Raw genomic sequence first — 20868 nt, 5'->3', positions numbered from 1 at the left:
AAAACAATTTGTTTTTGTCTATCCTGAAGCTGTCAGAACCATTGTCACATGTGAATTTGTACCATTCTTCTGCAATGTTGGGGAATTTCCCCCAAATTACTGGTGTAGACATTCCTTGGGGTTTATTCATCAAAGTAATTATCTCAATATCAAAGAGTTCTCATGGACACAACCAGAGAAAGGCTGTCTTATTTGCTGTTAAAGGCTCTGAACTACTAGTATTTAAATCACTATAAAACGTTCTACACAAGAATCATATTCTATCCCTAAAAGTCCGAGAAAAGTTTCTGATATTACCAATTTTCTCATTGATGTTTTGCATGACTGAGTGATCATGAGTATGTAACATGCTAGGTAAGAAAGTTTATAGTGATATTACAAGCCATGCTGAGATGACTTCCCTCACTATGTTGGTGCATCGGGGCTGGCCAGAATCCTGGATCTGGTCTCAGATTAAAATGAAATCTGCTCCTCTGTAAATGTTTTAGCACAAGGTTAATCAAGAACTTCTTGAGACAACCTTATGATTAGATTTGATTATCTGCTGTACAGGTTTAGTGATTTAAATATTTGACTTATTGTTCTGTTGATTCAGTTTAAATTGTGTCCTTGTTTTGAGTCCTGTATTTTTATGGGGTTTTTATTAGTTGTGTGGAGTTACCATAGTATAGTTAGGGATAGGTTTAATTTGCTCCTTATTCTTTTGAATAGTAGATATACAGAACTGGTTTATTATAAAAAACAGACTACGTGACTTTGGGAACAACAGTAATTTAGTTGAACTATTCAAAAGTTATTTGGTTCAGTGTCCAAATTAATATCTTTTTCCCTTACAAGGCTATTAAAAAAGTAAGAGATGGAGAGCCGTGGACCTGAGAGCCAACTGTGATGAAGACAAATGTTGGAGTAGCTATGCAATATAGGTTTTTTTTCCCAATGTAGTTCAATCCTGCTTTGTAACATCATTTTTAGCTTGTCTTGAATGGAAACTACCAACTGTACTGTGCACTAATTATCTGCAAACATTCATTACATTTTTTACTTAAGATAAAAAAGGTCTCTTGGGGTGAAAGTCCAATATTATCTACCTTTTGGTTTTTGGAAGTGCTCCTGATAGTGCAGCATATTTACTAAGCAATCTGTTCTACTGAGATGTGTGGGAGGGACAGAAACAGTTCCCATTATTCTTAATAGCACATTACGCCATATAGTTCTCCCACAACTCAGTGGCAAAATATATTGCTAAAAGAGTTTATTTGAAAATATTTATTTGGAAATCAAGACCTACTCAGTACAGCAGTTAACAAATGTATTATGTCCATATTTAGGTACCTTAATATATGGCCTGATTTTAAGAGACACAAGGATTTCTTAGGGTGATATTTTTACTGGACCAATTAATATAGTTGGGATAGAGTTACACAAGCTTTCAAATGAAAAACATTGTTCTTTGGTCTTGCATTCAAAAGCTTGTGTAATTATCCCAGTTAGGCAAACTAGTCCAATAAAAGATATTGCTCTAATATTTCTTTGCCTCATATAATTAATTTCTGGACCATCACAGTTAAAACATCACTCTAACACTACTGATTTTAAGATACACTGAAATGTTCCTTTATTTTAATAACACCTTTACTTTCTTAGCATTCTGAAAAATGAAGCCACTACTTAGTAGGGGTGGACCCGGAAGTACTTCTGGTGCACTTCTGGGTCTTTTGCCAAACACTCTGGGGAGCCCCGCGCACTCCTCTGGGATGCTCTGTCCGCCCCAGCATCACAGCATTCACGAGCCCCCTGGTACTTTGAGGTATGTAGAAAAAACATTTAAATCTGTATCTATGTCCGAATTGCTGAATCTTTCCAAATCTCTCTGAATTGATTTGGAGGGTTCAAATTCGATTCAGAGAGATTAAAGGATCTCCTGATTTGATTCGGATTCAGAGATTCAGCCACCGAATCAGGCCGAATCTCTGCCGAATCGAATCAGGGACTGAAGCTTCGCACAGCCCTTCTACTTAGGTGCCTCATTATGGAGTTAGATAAATAACTGCGCAACCAAACTTGAACTTTTTGGGAAATATAATATATTAGTGGTGTCCAAACTTTTTATGTTATTTCAAAAAGGTCAAGAATCCTACACAATAATTTGGGTCAAATTCTTTGCTACATTCTGTTTATTTTCCACTTCTCAAATCAGATGTCAAGGATTCCTCGGGGGTGGTGGAGATCCTGTTGAGCATAATACTGGTATAGGTGGTTCTTATATCTAGATCCCTGCAGACAACCATGCAGGATGGCAGGAGAACTCTGTGTTAACTATTCCCACTTGTCATATGGTCCTTGAAGATTAAGAATTAAGGAAACCCCTAAACTCGCAATATACTAGGGGTTATAAACAGCTGAACATTTTTGATGACACTTTCAGATAAAGTTCAACCTGAGACTAAGAACAAATCATGATAATTTCAACCCAAAAAGTTAAAATCTGGTTAAGGCACTTAAAAGCAAGGAACTAGAACTGAAAGTGCGAGGCAACTGAAATAGGAGGTGTTTTTAGTGAGTTCATCTAAAGCAGTGGTAGGTGTGCAACAAATTAGTCCTGCACTCTCCCCAAGTGCTACTCTAGTCCCTATCCTCTGCCCAATCTGCTGCTCTGTTTTCTGCTCCTTGCCTTGTGCTCCTTGCTTGATCTGATGCTCTGCTCCCTACCTTCTCTGCCACTGTGCTGCCTGTTCCCTCCCCAGTCTGTTGTGTGCTACATAGCAATTGCCCATACCACTTGTAGCACCTGCGCCACCACCCCTGATCTAAAACAAAGTCTTCTGACAGTTGCCTTGGGGGGCAGAGTATTAAACTACAATTGTCTTTGTGTGAGAAAAGCCAAAAAGAGGATATTATTATTTTGTAATCTTCCAAAGAAACTGTTTGAGAGAGTTGCAGAATCTTCAATTCATTCAGGACTATCTATCCCCATTATGATACCTTTAAAAGTATGCATAATTAACAAGTTCTTTCTGTGCCCTGTGAATCATCTCCTGTACTTAAAGTGACCAGCCTGTTGTCTATCCCTAACAAATGCTGCACAAAAACAAACAAACAAACAAAGGAAATACTTAAATTAATATGCGCCCTAGTCTGTTTACCTAGTCTGTTTTCTACCCAGTAGAACAGAATGGAATTCGGTAGGTTAAACATTTCTTCATAGGTGTGGTTTATATAAAACTGGTATGGTTGATCACATTGAAATATGACACTGAATGGGAAAAGAAAATCAAGTACCAAAGCACATTTGCTGAAATGATGCATTTAAAACTCTTACAGTACTTTCTGCTGTTCTTCTAGCCATGGATATAATATTTGTGCGCAAAAATGACATTAACTTGCCAAAATGGAAATGTCCTGCCTAGATTAAGGCTGGGCATAAGTGATACCAGTTTGAATTAATTGTGTGACAATTTGGAATTAAAATGAATGTGTTATACTTAACTAGATTGACATAGTTTCAGATTGTTTGCACTCAGTTAATTACTAACCATTCTCAAGGGTACAAACTGCACGTCGTGTCACTAAAAATTAAAGGACTTCTTTTTTGGAACTTTTAGACTTGCAGCTTGGGGTGTGATTTTGTCAGATCATAAAACAAGCAACATTGAACATGGCCAACAGAAAAAAACGACACTTCCTAAAGTGATGCTGCAATAAAGAAAGCATAAAAAGGAGGGTTCTTGTGATAGGAGGTCTGGTCTTCTCAGGGGTTGATAATTTGGTATATAGCCTCATACCCAACCGATTTCAAGGGTGCAAACCACAAGATTTCGGGCATTCATGACCACTAAAGATTTAAAGGAGTTGTCACTACAGTAAGGAAGCTAATTGTTGTGCCTTGCCAAATTCTAATTTAGGTTATAGGATTCTGGCTACAGTACCTTAACTTTCCTCTTTGCCATGGTACTGCTGTAATTAATTAACAATGAATTGTTCAAACAATTGGGCTGTAAACAACAGAAAAAAATGTTATACATATTTATGGATGTGCCCAGTGCTCTAGTTTGACAGGGCCCTGTTTGGGACTGCTGAAATATTCTATTTGCTGACGTGGGCAGATCTCCACAATTGTTTGCAAACTCTTCTCATAAGATACAGGAGTGCTTACCAAATCAGTAAGATCACGTAAGGATTAAATCTGGCATCAATTAATCACTTACAAAAGCTACTCTAGGAAAGATTGTTTTAATTGAATTGTCCCCCAGAGTTATCCAAAGGATTTATTTGTATTTTATTTTAATAGCGGAGGGTTTTAGGTGCTTAATTTGCTTTTATAGTTATTCCAATTTATTTCTGAATATATTTTTAAAGCACTCTTTTACCTTGAGGATTGATTTATTAACTAATTTTGTAAAATAAAATTGTAGAGTATATGCACACATTGTAAAGATGGCAGACAAAGTTGATCAAATATTATATGAAGTGTTTATACCCGCTAATTTGTTAAAAAACATGCTGACATACTGCATACAGCAGGTACAATAATCAGTCAGGGCCAGAGTAGCTTGCTCTGACTGATACGCTTAAAATACTTTAGAGGAGCTTATAGACTAGAAGCCCACGTATGTACTGAAGTTTTTGGTTGTATTTCATATAATAGTGACTGATATCATGTATTTTTTTATTTTCCCTATATAATTTTCACAAGGAGGTTGGAAAAGTGGCAGCTTTCAATAATAAACTCAACATACAGTTAATGCCCCTGGGGCATCTATTATTAATAACCATGTTGGTACAATCTCTCATTTTACTTGATCCCACATGAATAGGAAGATTTCATACTATGACTTTTTCCTAGTGCAAGACTTACTTCACAGCCAGCTAGACTACTCTATGTGCCCAGTGTGACAAACTGGGAAGATGTTTGTATTTCTATAAATATTTTGTGTGGCTCTGCTTCCTGCTTATTGCTGCCAGTCTGAATTAAGTCAAAGCAGGTTGTTACAGTCGAAGCAGGTTGTTACCAATTGTTACAGAAACAGGAGGAAAGGTAAAACAATGACATGAATGAGGCACAGAGAGAGAGAGAGGTGCTATAAGTGGCATGCAGAGGGATTAATCTGAACCTTCCCAAGCAATTGATAAGGACAGCAAACTATGGTAAGGGAATACATATGGGTTTAGGTCCAGTGTTATTTTGAATGCACTCCCCTAAAAAGTGTACTTCTTGGCAACATAAACCATGAAAAAGTTGTTTCTGTATCACTGCAAACATCTGCTATCACAACGACCTGTTCCTGTTGCTGCCAAAATCTCTTCTCTATACAAGCTCTATAGGGCTAGGGACAGACATTACACATAAACCAGTTTAAGTGATCATAAACTGGTTTAAACCTGTAACAGAACAAATATTCAGTGCACATAAACCAGCTTCAAAATAGCTGAAACCGGTTTGAGTTAAACCTGGTTGAATGTAGTATCAGACTTAACTGATTGAGCTCAAATGGGTTTATGCAATGTCTGTCCCAGACCCCTTCCTGGTTTAAGTTAAAGCAGAGCCCCCCAGCATCCCAGCATGCTCTCTGGGCTGTGCTGTCTGCTCCAGCGGAGTAGGGCTGGCTCTGCCCCTCTGCTCCCCAGCTGAGCAGGGACAGGCAGGGGCAGGGATCTGGCCAGAGAGGATTAATTCCCCCCTCCCTGTCCCATCGGCAGGGACCCAAGCTGGGTCTGCCAGGTGCTCTCTCCTTGCCGTTGCAGCAGGGGGCTGGTGTGGCCCTTGAGGCAGAGTGGGCAGGGAGGGAGGTTATTCTCCCCTCTATCCCCCCCCTGCCCCCTGCCTAAGGGGCCCTGCCAGTAGGCATCTGGCTGTGTCCCCACCCAGCTGCTGCAGCAGGAGGGGGCAGGGGCCTTGAAGGGGGCAGCAGTCCCAGTCTTAGCTTCATTCCTGGTGGAGGGCCCTGCTGCCAGAACGGAGGTGGACTCTGAGTGGCAGCATCAGAGGGGCACTGAGTCAGCAACAACTCGGAGGGGGCCAGAGCCCCGCCACCCAGTGCTGCTACCACAGTCAGGAAAAGTCTCGCACTCAGGGAAAGTGTGAAAGGGGCTGCTGCCCTCATCATGGTCACTCCCCCCTCACTGCTCCAGTGGCCAGGTGGAGGCGGGGCCAGATGCTGGCTGGCAGGGCCTTTTGGAGGGCGCAGGGAGCAGGGTTATTCCCCCCTCTGCTCCCAGGGCACTGCAGCAGGCTCTGCAGCAGGCTCTGCCCATCCCAGTTGCTGTTGCCACTGCTGCTTGCTCTGTGTCTGGGGCAAGTGGCAGAATAAGCCCCCTCCACCAGACGCCAGAGGGAGGGGGCAGGAGGGGGCTTATTCCACTACTTGCCCAGGGCACAGAGTGAGTGGCAGCAGCTGGGGCAGGCAGACCCTGCTGCAGTGCCCCAGAGGCAGAGGGTGGAATAAATCTGCTCCCTGCCCCCTGCCTAAGGGCCCCTGCTTGCTGGTATTTGGTGCCACCCCTGCCTATTTGCTGGAGTGGCAAGGGGGCAGTAACCATGATGGGGGCATCAGCTTCTTTCACGGTTTCCCCAAGCATGAGCCTCTTCCTAGCAGGGAGCCATGTTAGAGGGTGAGAAAAGCTGCTGCGGACTGCAGTGGCAGTGGCGCTGCGGGGGGGGCTTGGAGGGCTCTGGCCCCCTCTGAGCCTGATGCTGCTGGGCAGGGGCATGGCCAGACATCAGGCGGCAGGGCCCCTTAGGTGGGGGGCACGGAGCGGAGATTATTCCCCCTCCCTCCAGCATCTGGCAGAGGGGGCTTATTCCACCGCTTGTCCCAACCAGGGTGCAATCATTGGCGATGGTGAGGGTGGGCAGACCAGCTGCGGTCCCCTGGGGGCAATGGGGAAAGAGTGGAGAAGAACCTCCCTCCCTGTCCCCTTGGCCTCAGGGACCCCGATCTCCCCACCATGAGCCTGCTTGCCTACCACCCCTCCCCCGTGTCCCAATCCCCCTCCTGCTAGGCTCTCCCATCCTGATCTATATTAGATTGGATGGCCATTTTGAGCCCACTCTAACCTCCTCCTAACCCTCCTGAATGTCTGCACTTAGCTAAAAGGAGAGAGTATTAGTGTGCACACGGCTACTACAGTATCAGTGGCTAAAAACTTCCTGGAAGAGTATAACATGGGTGGTGAGCAGGGTGTCTGTTCTGGCCCCTGCTTAAAGAGGATGGAAAAACAGCAGCTGCTAGAGCAGAACTGGAATAGTACAGCTATACCATTGGCTAGTACCTCCAACTTGCTACTGCAAGAACAGCATCCTTTCTTCCCACTACAACCACTTCAATCCTTGAATCTCCTCATTGGTTTGTCTTCTCCTTTGTCCTCACTCTCACCTTTAAGATGACAACACTTGAAAATGTTTTGATTTAGAGATTCAACAATGACAGTTTATAAATGTAAAAAATATAGATATTAATTGAAAGGACCTCTTTTGTAGTAAAGAAATCAAAGTAAGGGATAAAACTACAATACAGCATGAAATGCTTTGTATGATTCCATGGTAGCAGTGAGGTACTACAATATAGTAAAAACTCAGTATCATTACCACTAAGTCCTTCTCAGATGAGCTGTGGTACCAAATGGGAACCTTTATGAAAGAACTCTGTTGGCTTTCTATTTGTTTGTGAAATTGGCATTAAAAAAAACTTATAATGTGGGCTTCAGATAAAATCTCTCATCTGACTGCTTATGCGAACTAGTGTTATAAGATGTTCACCAGCCATTGTAAATGTAGTTACCTTTTCTGCTTTCCCATTTATTTGGGGGTTTTGTTCCCTTCACAAAAAGACAGAGGTGGACAGAATTCAGCAGTTCTGCCTTTCATGTGCTCAACCTTAAAATATGCACTGGGCCAATTCTACTCTCAGGTACATCAGGACAAATCTAGCGTAATGCCAATTGCTTAAACCACACCAGATTTACTTAACTAAGAATGGACTTTCGTCCAGTGTTTTCTCCCTCAGAATGGCCAACATAATTATTCTGCTGTCAGAATTATCTCACCCAGAAGTTTCTGAAAGATTCAGTAGTTTTGTTGCCTTGCTTTGTTTTTGTAGATTGTCAGCCTGCCTTGTTTTTGGAGTAGTATCTTGAAGGCCAGAGCTTTTTGAGTCATTAACATTATTTCAGCTGTCAACACTGTTAATCTGTCAGATTCCCCCCCCCCCCCCCCACTTATGTGATAACTGAAAGGCATGAAGCATTTATAATTTTTTTGTCAGATCTGAGAGAGAAAATATATTTCTTGGAAACATTAAAAGGCACTTGTTTCCTAATATATCCATAAACAGATTGTGATGGCCTGTTGAGTTAAACATTGATGTTCAGACTTTTATTTAAAGGCATTATATTGTCAGAAAGTAAAAGAAGAGGAGAGCAATAGCATTGCTGAAGAACTGATCACAACTAATCAGGCTTTCAAAAAAACAAACAAAAAAACCCAAGTATCAATTCTAAATTCTGGGGTAAATGAGTATGTTTTCATGTAATTAATACTGTATCATAATTCATGCACAAAGCAAGATCCAATTATAGGAGTATAGGCTACCTTAATTATAGCATTTTTTAAAATTTCTGATTGCTTGGCATTGCAATCTTGCTTTTACACTGAAAAACATGAAAAAAAGAAAGAAATAGTCTATAAAGGAAACATTAAAGGCCTGATTCTATACAGCGTGTCATCATTTAGACCTGGACAAGTAAATACAAAACACTCCCAAATGGGAATGCTGACATTTTATAAAACTGCACTGTGCTGACACAAAATACAAGGCAGGGAAAATCAAAGTGTGACAGATATGGGGTTGCTTTTTAATAATGACCAGTATTGTGTCTTTATCTGTCTGGGTAGTAGAGCTGAGGGCAACTCTCTAATAATCACCTAACAGCTTACATTGTTCTCCCAGCAAACACTGAAACCAGTTATACTGGACCTAAGGTCATGTCTACCAGTGTAACTATAGATATATAATCATGCGGGTAAATTTCCCCATGTAGACAAGCCCTAAGAGAAACAGATTGAGAGACTAATGACACAGAGGACAAACTAGGAGGGCAGGAAGAATGAAGACTGTTTCTGTTCTGTTCCCATTATCAGAAAAGCTTTTCCAATATACTTTGTAGTGAAGCATAAGATTAGGGAAGACTAAAAATAGCATGCTGGCTATTTTGTTGATTGAAAATCCTTTTTCCCCTCTAAAGCTGCTTCAATTGCTAAATTATTTTGTTTTAAAGGAAAGCTGTTGATCCGTATCATGGGTCATGGCTTCCTAGTGCACAAAAGTCAATGGGCTGCTATGGTGATAAGAAAGGGTTGTTGGTTGAACAGAGAACTGTGAAGTTCTACCCCAAAGTAGAGAAGACCAGAAAGCTCATGACCTAACAAGGGTGGTCACTTAAAGAGACCAGAAAGGAGGCAGGGAAAGTCCAAATCCTAGCTCCTGACCCAAGGAACAGGGTGAGGTACCATGGAAATTTCTTTCAACCCATGAAGCAGATACAGAGCTAATCTGTGGAGACAACTTGTGGGGTTGTAAGCAATCAAAGTAATTTAAATGGCTCTTTGTGGGAGGTAGTTAGGATTATTTTCATGCAGGAGTGGAAGTCCCTGCGTACCCACGCCTCAGTACTTCCCCTACACTTCTATCAGAGCAGGGCTCAGCATTGTGCAGGAAGTATACTCTGCCCCATGTGAATGACCCATAACCATAACCAGTACAGAAATATTCCTTGGGTTCAGAAGAATGTACTGGGTTTGCCAAAGAGTGGTAATTTTGGTCTTCAGGAAGCAAAAGTGCATAACGGTGGCCTTGCTAGTCCATTCCTTTGGTTCCTCTAGCTGAACTGTTTTTTATCCTTGTGTGAATTCATCAAAGAGGGAAAAGTATAATCAAGGGGTCCACAATAACTTCACCTGATTTGTGCTCAATGATAAAATTACTTTGGAAAATAAAGCCTGTTTCCAATTTTACTAAAGTTGGAAGCTATAACGTAATGTATAAGATCTGTGCATCATATTGCTGGCATAATAATCAAAGAGAAAAGAGAAGAAAAGCCACAATATGCTACTAAAGTTGAGATGTCTCATAAAATATGCAGTTCAAACTGATTTCCCTGTCATTGAGCATTTTGGTCTTTAGGTAATATTTATTAATCTCTTAGACTAATACATTGTAGTCATTGCTGATCCTTACATTTTTTCATGACACAGACACATTTTAGACTAACTAAAATAAAAGTCTTGCTACAAGAATAAGTTAAATTAAAGCTATGAAATCAATATTAACCTTCCCTACAACTCACACAGCTGTGCCACCAAGAGAATGGGAGGATTTAGCAACATTTCTGCTTAATGTATGTATGGCAGGGAATCGGGTTCATGTGATCTGTCAGTGCCAGGGAGAACTGTCAGTGCTCAGAGCTGCAGTTCTGGGCTACAAATAAAGGCAGAACTGTGCACACAAAAACCTTGTACCACATTCTCAAGATTGCATGCAACTCCTTTTCTAATGGGACTTGGGTCTCTTGCCATTCTTGTCACAATGTAAGACACATCTTTTCTTGGGTGATGGAATGAGAGTAAAGATGTGGATAATTTTATGGTAGAATTATTTAGTTGGTAAGCAGATTTATGAATGTAATTTCTTTGTGCCTACTTGATATGGAAGCCTTTTATAAAGGCAGAACAGTTGAGAGGTATGTGTGCTACAAGCTGAGTTTGGAATAGGTACACTACAAACGAGTTCTCATTCTCTTCCCTCCAAATGGGGACAGAGTTTTTGATCTTTTGTGTCAGTGGGCACATCTACACATGCATTATGGAGCCCTGAGGCTTGAGTTGGAGTCTGGGAGCCTATGGTAAAGTGGGCCAAGCCCAGAGGGCCTCATCCCAGACAAGGGCCTAACACCCCAAAGCCTCCTGCCCTCTAGGGGCAGCCTCCCTGTCTAATCATAACATCAAGGCATGGAAGAAAATACAACAGAGTGGGACCCTGAGAGGCCAAAGGGGGCAAGCAAGATGGGGTCTGGGCAGACGCTGGGGTGGCAGGGGTGGAAACTTTGCTGCCCCAACATTGGACCCAGTACAGTTATGTAAACCATTTTCATCTGAAGTGAAATAAAAGAAAGACCAAAGAGTAAAATAAAAACAAAAGACCAAAGAATCCCGCATGCATAATAAACTGTGGATGCTGGGAGAGGGTTGGGACCTCAGGAGCCCACTCAACTGGCCCTGCAACAAATGTATTAGGGCTTCAGAGACTTGATTTGGTTTGGATCTGCAGCCAGTCCCCTAGCTCTGTGCCACCATCTGAACTGCAATCCTCTCTTACACTGCCTGGCTCTGTCAGTTACCCTTTGTGCTCTTGGTGGGGGTAGCAATAGTTCTGTCTTCTCCCCAGATTGCAGTGAGGTCCAGTACCTCACCATGAATCCAGTTTGAAGCTCACTGGACAGGGGTCAAGGTGAACATTCCCTAGCTCATTCTCTGGCTCTGGTTCACAAAGATGTGTGATGGAAAACTACTTGAATGAGACCACACAAATAGGTGGCAAACCATGAGGATGGACTTGTAGTGCCATGTGGCCTGAGATCACTTCCCCTGGGGCTGTGTTGGCTTGGCAGTAGAATTCAGGAGGATGGAAAGCTTGTCCATGGAGCAGGGGGTTGGAAACAGTGCATGCTAAGATGCTGGAGGACTGCAGATTGGTTGAGTACTGAATACTGAGTACTGAACTGCAGTTCAGTTGAGTAGACTGACATAAGTGTAACATGAGCTGAGTACAAAAACTCAAAGATAATTCTCACTTGAAGTGCCATAACTTTGAGAGACTCAGAGAGCACTTAGCATGAGTTTTCCCAATTTTAAGCATAGATACATGCATTTTAAGTGCCTTTAATATAATCTAAGTTTAATGGGTAACACCCTCAGTCTGTCTCCTTTCTGTTTCCTGCCCTCGCCCACAATGTTTTGAAGTTATCTGAAGATCTATGGGGAGAGGGGCAAGACTGAATGTGCTCTGATTGCTACTCTTCTAAGTATGCAGGTGTTTGAAGCTGCAGGTACCCCAGAGGAATAACAGGGATGAAATTATAACTATGCAGCTTTTACACCAAAGGAGCAAGACCATGGTGTTTTCTTCCTGCATCTGTGAAAGGTATAATATCCTGCAGCTATTTCAAGATGTACATAGTGAGCTTTTGGGGTGGGGGCGGGGGGAGGGGGGATCGATTCCAAGTTGTGCTCACTTCTCTCCCTCTCTGCCTACTGGCTTTTGGAAGGGACAAATCAGGTCCAATCTCCTCATTTTGCCCAAACCAGATTCACCTTTTTTTCACCCTATATAGCAGTATTAGGGGATGTGATAATTTTATCCCTAATGAGGTCACTTGCATTGAAAATATAGACACAAAGGATTTACCATCAGTGACTGTCAAATAATAACTATGTCCCATGACAAGATTAATATTCAGTGGCTAAAAAAAAAGATTAAATAATGCTGAAGCCCTAAACAAACAATGCTGGGGCAATATAGCACTCTTATGAATGACAACTTAATCCGTTAAACCTGAATAATGAAGTCAGGTGTCCACTGATGTATTTTGTAATTTCACTAGCATCTGGCGCCATCCATATACCAGCAATCAACAAATAAAGAAGCTTTAGCTTCTTGAGGATACTGCAGTATAGTGGCTTCGCAGTACTTACAGTAGTAGATATGGTGAAAGAAAATGGGTTAGAGAATGATTAAACAATATTAAGGATTTTTGGCTTATACAGCTCATCTGCTTAGATCATCTTCTTGCATGTCATGCTGACTGAACAATGTTTCTATATTCCCCTTCTTGCAACCATAATAAAAATTCAAGCTTATTGATCTCATCTACATGCCTTTGAAAATTGTTTCATTCCATTTTTCTCTCATAACATTTCTCCTGCCACCTCACCTCTGCAGCCATCATGATGCCAGACTTGACTACTTACTCCTCTGGTCTTTGCTAGAAATTGTAAACAAAATTCCAATGAAACATGTATCTCCTGATTCATAAAAACTGAAGCATTTCATGGAGTTGGCTTGATTTTCATGTAGGTCTTATGGAGTCTAGGCAAAGTTCCATTAAACACTGACCTGGTTTCCTTCCTGGTAACCCTCTGGATCCCTCCCCCATGTTCTACCTGCCAAATGGAACTGGAATTGGGGAATGCTGGGCACCTTAGACCTCTCAGAGAACCTCTTATGGTGACTACTCCAAAGTCAAAGCTCTGCTCTTTTTCAGAGAGAATTTCGTTTTTTTCCCCCTTTTTTCTTAATTGGAAGAAAACCTAATTTCCAGACAGTGAAATGGAATGATCTCTCTCCATGGTTCTAGTTTTTGGGTGTTCTTTCATGCTGTTCCTGGGGTTCACTCTTTGATCTTTCTTCTCCAAATCCCTTCTCTACATCCCTTTTTGCCATCCAGTCTACAACAAATCAGTCAGAGAGAGTAGAGGAAAGAGAGCTCTTATTTACATGTTGGATATAACAAATCAAGTCTATTAAAGGATTTTAAAGCATTTCTGTTTGCAAGGTGTGATGGTATAGAGCAGTGGGGGCCAAACTTTTTGGTAGCCATGCCACAAATTAAGCACTGTGTTCTCCCCAGCTGCCACTCCAATTCCTTTCCCTTGTCTGATCTGCTGCTTTGCTTTCTGCTGCTTGCCACATGCTTCCTGTTTGATCTGCTACTCTCTTTTCTGCTCCATGACCCATCTGCTGCTTTGTTGCTGGCCCCATCCCTGATCTGCCACATGCCGTACAAGAAGACTACCTGTGCCACTTCTAGCATACATGTTGCAGTTTGACCACCCCTGATTTTAAGCACTGTGTTTTACTGGAGCTCTTGTATTGGAACCTGTTTAGTAGTGTGTCAGAACACCCTAGCCCTGCCCTCACTCGTCTCTGAAATGTTTTTGATGATCATAATGGCAGAGCATATTGAGGTATGTATATATACACTGAAAATAGCTTAAGAGCTACTATGTCAGGATAAGCAAACTTTCATCAATTCAGGAGACTTGAAGTAATGTGGGACTGCTGTAATTTCCATGTTGGACATGTGGCAGACTTACCAATACAGCCTGGCACATCTGGGCTCAGAGAATCTCCAGTGTAATTGGTGGAGCCCATCCACCCATCAGGTAACAGCAGGGAGGGGCTTGCCCTGCCATACCTGGGATGAGGCAGAGAGCTCCAGACCTGGTTTAAGCCTACATTCTGTGGGTCCGGCAGAACTTCGGGGGGCAGAGCCTCTGAAGAGAATAAAAGGAGCTGTGTGCAAAACATGGGACAGACACGTTGAGGGATGGAGCTGAGAGTGGGGCTAAGAAGAGCTGGGGAAGAGCTGCCCAGTGGGCAGATGCTGCTGCCCTGAGGAGCCCCTGTGGACACCTCTTGCTGGACAGGAGCAGTGGACAGTTTCAGCCTCAGTCAGTGCACAGTGCAGCACACGGGGCGAGACCCTCGGAGCTATGTGAGACAGCTCGGGTCTCCAACCACTCAGTGCACACAGCACAGGAGCAGACCAAGCCCCGGAGCCACACAAGGCAGTTCAGGCCTCCAACCCTGAGAAAAAGCCAAAGTCCCCCAAGAGCACATGAAAGTGCTCGAGGATCTGAATGAGGGAATGGCCCAGGAGGAGCCAGAGGCTCCTCCAATCAAGGAGCTACTCGTCTGAGGAGATGAGGAGCCCCGCACCTGGGCACCAGATTTGTGAGTTGCTAGGGAATATGGTTCCCACCAGGGAGGGGAAGTCCTTCTTGGCTAGAAAGGGGCCCCTGGAGAGGGGGATGGTCCCTTCTGAGTTTGTGAGCTTTCTCGGGAACTTGGTGTGAGGCCCAAGGGGCAATAAGGTCTGCCCTCATGGGTCACTAGAGCGTAGTCCAGGCCCCAGGAATGTGGCAGGGCCTTGGGGACCCTTTTAATAGTTTAAGTTTACTTCTATGCTTATGTGCCTTATAATTTGTGATATTGTGCCTTATATTTTGTGATATTGTATTTTATGTTTTATGATATTGGGGTCCTGCTAAGACCCCTCCCCATTACTTACCTGTGTTTACTTGTAATTTACCTGAACCCTGGTTGGGCTCATCCATTGTCGAGAAACAAGGTTATTAGTCCTATATTATATGTAAATATTTGTATCAGTTTTAGATTAATAGTTATCTTTTAAATATGTAATGTAAATATTTATAAATTTGTACATAGTTTAATATTGTCCTGGCCTGGCTCTATAGGGGATGGGGAGACTAAACTCAGCTTGCAGTTCTCTTCCACAGCAACCCTGCCTGCTGACAATCCCCTTCAATCAGAAAGGGGAGTACATACCCTGGGGACACCTCCGCTACAGGCATAAAAAAAGAATCAACTTTAGGAAAAAAGATGACATTGTTTTGCTGATTTGAGGAGATTAATATTCAGCTGGATAAAGGTTACAATAGCTGCCTTGGACTCTAACTATGGACAGATGGTGGCCTGCATTTATAACTTGGAAGACAGGGCCGGCACAACAGAACACAATGCATTTTAATTATGGACTCCATTGAAAATGGGAGGTTCAAGAGTGACCATGCTTAATGGCCTGCTTCTAATCCCACTGAATTCTAAGGCACAAATCCTATTGGCATCAATGACAGCAGCATCAACTCCCTAGTTTGTAGACAATATGGACAAAGCTAAAAAAACAACAAGCACAGCTCTATTTTCTGTAGCTTATAGCTTGCCTAATGAAGGGTAAATAATTAACTCCCTGAATGAGCAATCTCTAAGTTTAAGATAAGGGAATAATTATTAATAATTATAACTATATTTCAAAGTTTTTTACTAACTTGATATTACATCAGAACTATTCAGTCAATTTCGAAGTGCAACTGTATCACTTCTGAAGTGGAACATTATGTCATGAGAGATATTTAAAGGAGCCCAAGAATATTTAGGACCCTGGCCTTCACTCGTCTCTGAAATACATTGTTTGCAGCAACACTGGGCACCATAGCATGATGCATAGGTGCTGGTTCAGTATTGACTTGGGAGGAAAAGTGTGACCTTATAAATTGTCACTATCTCTTCCTATAGTACTAGGACATTTCTTTGAGGTCTGTCTGCCAAGTCTTGACCCAGACCAAGTGTGCTTAACACATGAGATTTGACAAAAATAGCACAGAATTGCATCATAAGACATGGTTAAAGCATGATTTTCCATCATAGGAGATTCATAGACAATATTTTTAAAGTGTTCTATAATTTTTTTTCTCAAATTTCTGAGGGGTAACTTAACTGGAATGAAACAAATTTCATTCTCCCTTTTTCCTGACTTACCAAGTTCTGTTCCAGTTATCAGACTTCAATGGAAAATATTAATCCTTTAATACTTCATTGGATTACTGGGCAGAAACAACCAATATTATACCATCATGTTCTAGCTACAAGCATCCAGTGCTGCTTTAAACATGTCTTTGATACCTACAGATGTCACAGTGTTTCTGTGTGATTCTCTGGTAAGTACAGCCATGTTTTGTTTAATTTCACATGAAAACATTAGTTCTCTTTTAGTTCCTTATGCATTTCTTCAGAAATTCACAGAACCTTGTAATAAACTTTTGCTCTGACTCCTTCTTCTGTGCTTTAACCCCAGAATGCAAGCTAATGCCTGACTTAAGCTGCCCTCTGAGTGATTTATAAACTCTAATTAGGGAATAGAGTATGCTGTTGCAAGTTACCTAATATCAGTGCACAGAATTTGTAGGTCAGTGACACAAAACACTACTTTACAGTCAATTAATTTGTAATAGCATGCTAGGGGATAAATATATGTCTGATCATTATCATGTATATGCTAAAAATTATGAGAGCATAACAAAAGAATAGCTATTGAAAATGTGTATAAATACATGTGTTAATTCTTAACCTCATTCTTGCCTAATACTTGCACTGTGTTAATAATAATCAGCTATTATATTTTCATCCCATGATCTATATCTCTGGCTTTTCTCCTCTTTTACACCAAAACAGGCCTTACTGGTGACTCCAGGAATCACTTCTGAAAAATGAGGGTTTCCACTTTCTTCTCATATGCAATGATTCCCTGCTTTTCCCTTCCCAATATGTTGTATTCCATCTGCTTTTACATCATCTCAATTTAGTTTTGCACTTGTTCTTTTTTCAGTGTCCTGAACAATTTCTCTACACCTCATATTTTGCATCTTGAGTCCTTCTTCTTTCCTTCACTCTACTAGTACCATCATCACTACTTTTTACATTTTCTTCTACTCCCATCTTTCTATTCCCATGTCTCCCATCTTCTGGCTTCTTGCCCCCTAGGCATAGTAAGACCCACTGCTTTTAGTGTATCCCTTTCAAAACTCATGTTGTGGATGATGCCAACAACTGACAAATTCTCTCTATTCAGCATCATATATGAGAGAACATAACAATGACAAAAGAACTCTTTACTGCAAAGCAATGACAAAACTAAATACATTTTTCACTGAAAAGTCCCCAGTTAGCAGATTTCTTAGGTCTTTCTTGCTTTCCTACCTTTTTCCATCAAATTATTGTTACACAAATCTTTAGCATCTTAAAGGGTACCTTAAAGGATACTAAGAATTACCACACCGGCTGCTCTGGAGTAAATAATATACAATTTAATCTGCAAACATTGTCTTTATCCAGTATGCCTATTGAGTTGCAACAATTTCTAAAAACTACCTAATACTTATTGTCCCTACCCACTGTAACAGCTCTATAGTTATTACTTTGCCTGATTTGAAAATAATAAATGTTCTGCTTACATACAGACTAGATGATTATAATTTCCTGGGTAGCTGTTTTCAGGAACTTGGTCTTACTGCCAAAAAACCCTATCTCCTAAATAATAGCAATATGAATAGGAACAGCACATGCTTCCAGGGAGCTGCACTGTACACTGCATTGCTTCTTACCACACAAAACATGTTGGCCAAGGACTTTGTCAGATTAAACAGTAGGACTGATTTACAACTGTTCCCTCAGACACAGTCATTTTGTTTATTTTTTTCTTGGTGGGAGAAAGTCTATACGGCTGCAGAAGTTTGCCACCACTTGTCTGATGGCATATCATAGTGTTGAAAACTAAAACAAACTTTCCTAGCAAATGCAAGTTTCTCCTTTAGCCTCTTACTATAACATATTGAGTTAGAACAATTTATTAAATTATTTGAACTATATTGTTAGATGCCTGGCAGATACTATTTCCATCAAGCAACAAGTAATTATTATCGTTACTTTAATTACTTCACAAAATACATCTCTAAATGTATTCTGCAATTAACTAGTTAATTAACTAGTTAATTGCACAATAGATGCAATGTGTGTCAGGGGCCTTTGTGTTAGCTGGGTTGTACTGTTTGAGCACAAAGCAGCCAGGGAATATGCAAGATATAAGATCTCTTTGGTAACATCTTTTATTGAACCAACTATGTAGCTGGAAGAGATGTAAGACAAGATTTTGGGCACAAAGTGCCCGTTCTTGGATACATCCTATGCTAAATATGAGTCAAAATAATTACTTAAATTTAACTCCACTTGAAGAGGGCAGTAAACATATGGGCTAGGGACAGACATTGCACATAAACTGATTTAAGTGATCAGAAACTGGTTTAAACCTGTAAAAAAAAAATGGATGTTCAGTGCACATAAGCCAGTTTGAAAATGGCTGAAACTATATTGAGGTAAACCTGGTTGAATGTAGTATCAGACTTAACTGATTTGAGTCAAGCTGGTTTATGCAATGTCTGTCCCAGACCCTTTGCTGGTTTAAGCTTAACTAGGCATCCTGGCTTGCTCTCTGGGCTGGGTGGGGCTCTCTGCTCCACAGCAGAGCTGGCCCCTCTCCTCTTCTCCCTGGCTGGAGCTCCAGCAGAGACTGCAGGCACAGCAGGGTCTGCCTGGCTTCCCCATGCACCCCTCCCCCTCCCGCTCAGTACTCGCTGATTAAGCAGAGATCCCTTCCTCCTGTTTCCCACATCACAGAATGTAGCCAGCATGTGCTGTGGTAGCTAATACTGTGTAAGACAGACATGTTTAGGGATTTTTGAAGGTAATCAACAGCTCAGATGGTAGTGTCTTGCATTCCTTCCTTTGGGAAAGGAAGACAAGGTTCTTTGGGTAAATCTGATATCTTTTATTAGACCAACTAAATAATTGGAAACATTTTTCTTAGCAAGCTTTTGGATTTAAAAACCCTTCACCAGGCTGAGGAAGTATCTGCAGTTGGTGTGTGCTCTTCCTGGATGGAATGAACAGTAAAGAGGCCAGAGGTTAGTATGCATTTTCTTTTGGAAAAAGTGGTTTAAGAAGATCTCATAATGAGCGAGGCTTTGTTTTCTGATGGGGTGTTAAGTGCTGATAACATAGCTGATAAATGCTCTGTTATCAAGGGGGTGGGAGGAACCCTCACAAATCCGAGTGTCCTGCCAGGGCTTGGACACCCCCCCCCCCTCAGCTCAGCCCTCTGCAAGGGAAGGGAGGGGTGCTCTAATACCCCTTGGCTTCTAGCCTGAGCAACTGCAGGCATGTGCTTGCCTTTCTGGGATGTCTGTCTGGTTACAAAACTGATTTAGCCTAGCCAGGTTAGACTAACCTGCAAAGAATGAATCAATTCAGGCTCAGGCTTTTTGAATGTCTGTCCCTAGCTATGGAGTAAAGAGAAGCTATTAGAAGTAACTACAAACCTAGTAAAAGTCAGTTGAAGTAGATAAACCTAACTATATATAAAAAAAAAAAATTACTACGTGTGGAATATAAGGAGTGAGTAAATGCATTTTTGAGCAGGTAAATTGTAATGAGCCATAAAACTATTTAGTGTAGTGCTTGGTTCATGGCTTTTAGTATTCAATAAAGTTGCATATTTTTGTACCCAAGCCTGCCTTACGAAGGTTTCCATGGTAGATTTCCTGGAATGTCCCTGATGAATAAAAGCAGCACTTAAGTTGGTGAGGTAGGCATCACAAGCATTCTCATAACAGATTTGTATCTCAGGTCCGTCTCTAGTTTATAGCTGTCTTGGTATGTTTAGAATGGTTACTAGTTTTGTTGAGTTAGGCATGGTGGTCTGTGGGTTGTTTATATATATGTTCAAAGAATGTCGTTCTAGATGTGCATCATGGTATCTAGGAAGTTATATTAGTGTAAGAGTATTCTAGGGAAAAATTGATAAAATGGCGGCGGTTGTTGAAGCTGTAGTAGAAAGCAATAAAAAAGTCTACATCTTCAGTCCAGATTATGAAGTTTGTCATATATGGTATGTGCATCTTTTCCAGACCTGACAGAGAGCATTTTGTGTCCAAAAGCTTGTGTAACATCTTTCCCAACTACATAATTGGTCCAATAAAAGATATGGCAAAAGAAAACTTGTTTATCTATTTTATACCCAGCAAAATTCCTCTTGCATTTCTCTTGTAATGGGAATGAAGTTCCCATTTCCATCATTTAATGGATGACTAAAATTAGTAGGGTTGAGTTTATGAGGCAAGACAACTCTTTGATATGCATAATTTAAGAATATTGATTGATTTTCCTTCTCTTTAGTAGAATATAATTTCAAATTCTATTTCTTTTCTTTTTGCTTAGTTGTTTTTATAAAAAAGGTTTAAACTTTTTTTAGGCTACAGAAAAATATTAACATTTTATTATTTTCTCTTGGTCTAAATTGAGAAACTTTTCTTAGAGAAGATATGGAAAACTACGTTTAAGTTTGTTTGTTTTTAATAGAGATTATTATAATGGATCTCTAAAACACAGCAAATTGGTATTTGCT

The 20868-nt window shown here is 41.1% G+C and overlaps 1 protein-coding gene across 1 annotated transcript in view; it reads right to left on the bottom strand.

The window, feature by feature from the left end:
- UNC13C (unc-13 homolog C) overlaps positions 1-20868 on the bottom strand; it is a 524763-nt gene that overhangs the window by 139227 nt on the left and 364668 nt on the right. The window lies entirely within an intron of this gene.

The sequence above is a fragment of the Alligator mississippiensis genome, chromosome 11 (genome assembly GCF_030867095.1).
Source record: "Alligator mississippiensis isolate rAllMis1 chromosome 11, rAllMis1, whole genome shotgun sequence".
Taxonomy (NCBI): domain Eukaryota; kingdom Metazoa; phylum Chordata; order Crocodylia; family Alligatoridae; genus Alligator; species Alligator mississippiensis.
The sequence above is the reverse complement of the archived record's forward strand: the minus strand, read 5'-3'. Positions and strand labels throughout refer to the sequence as shown.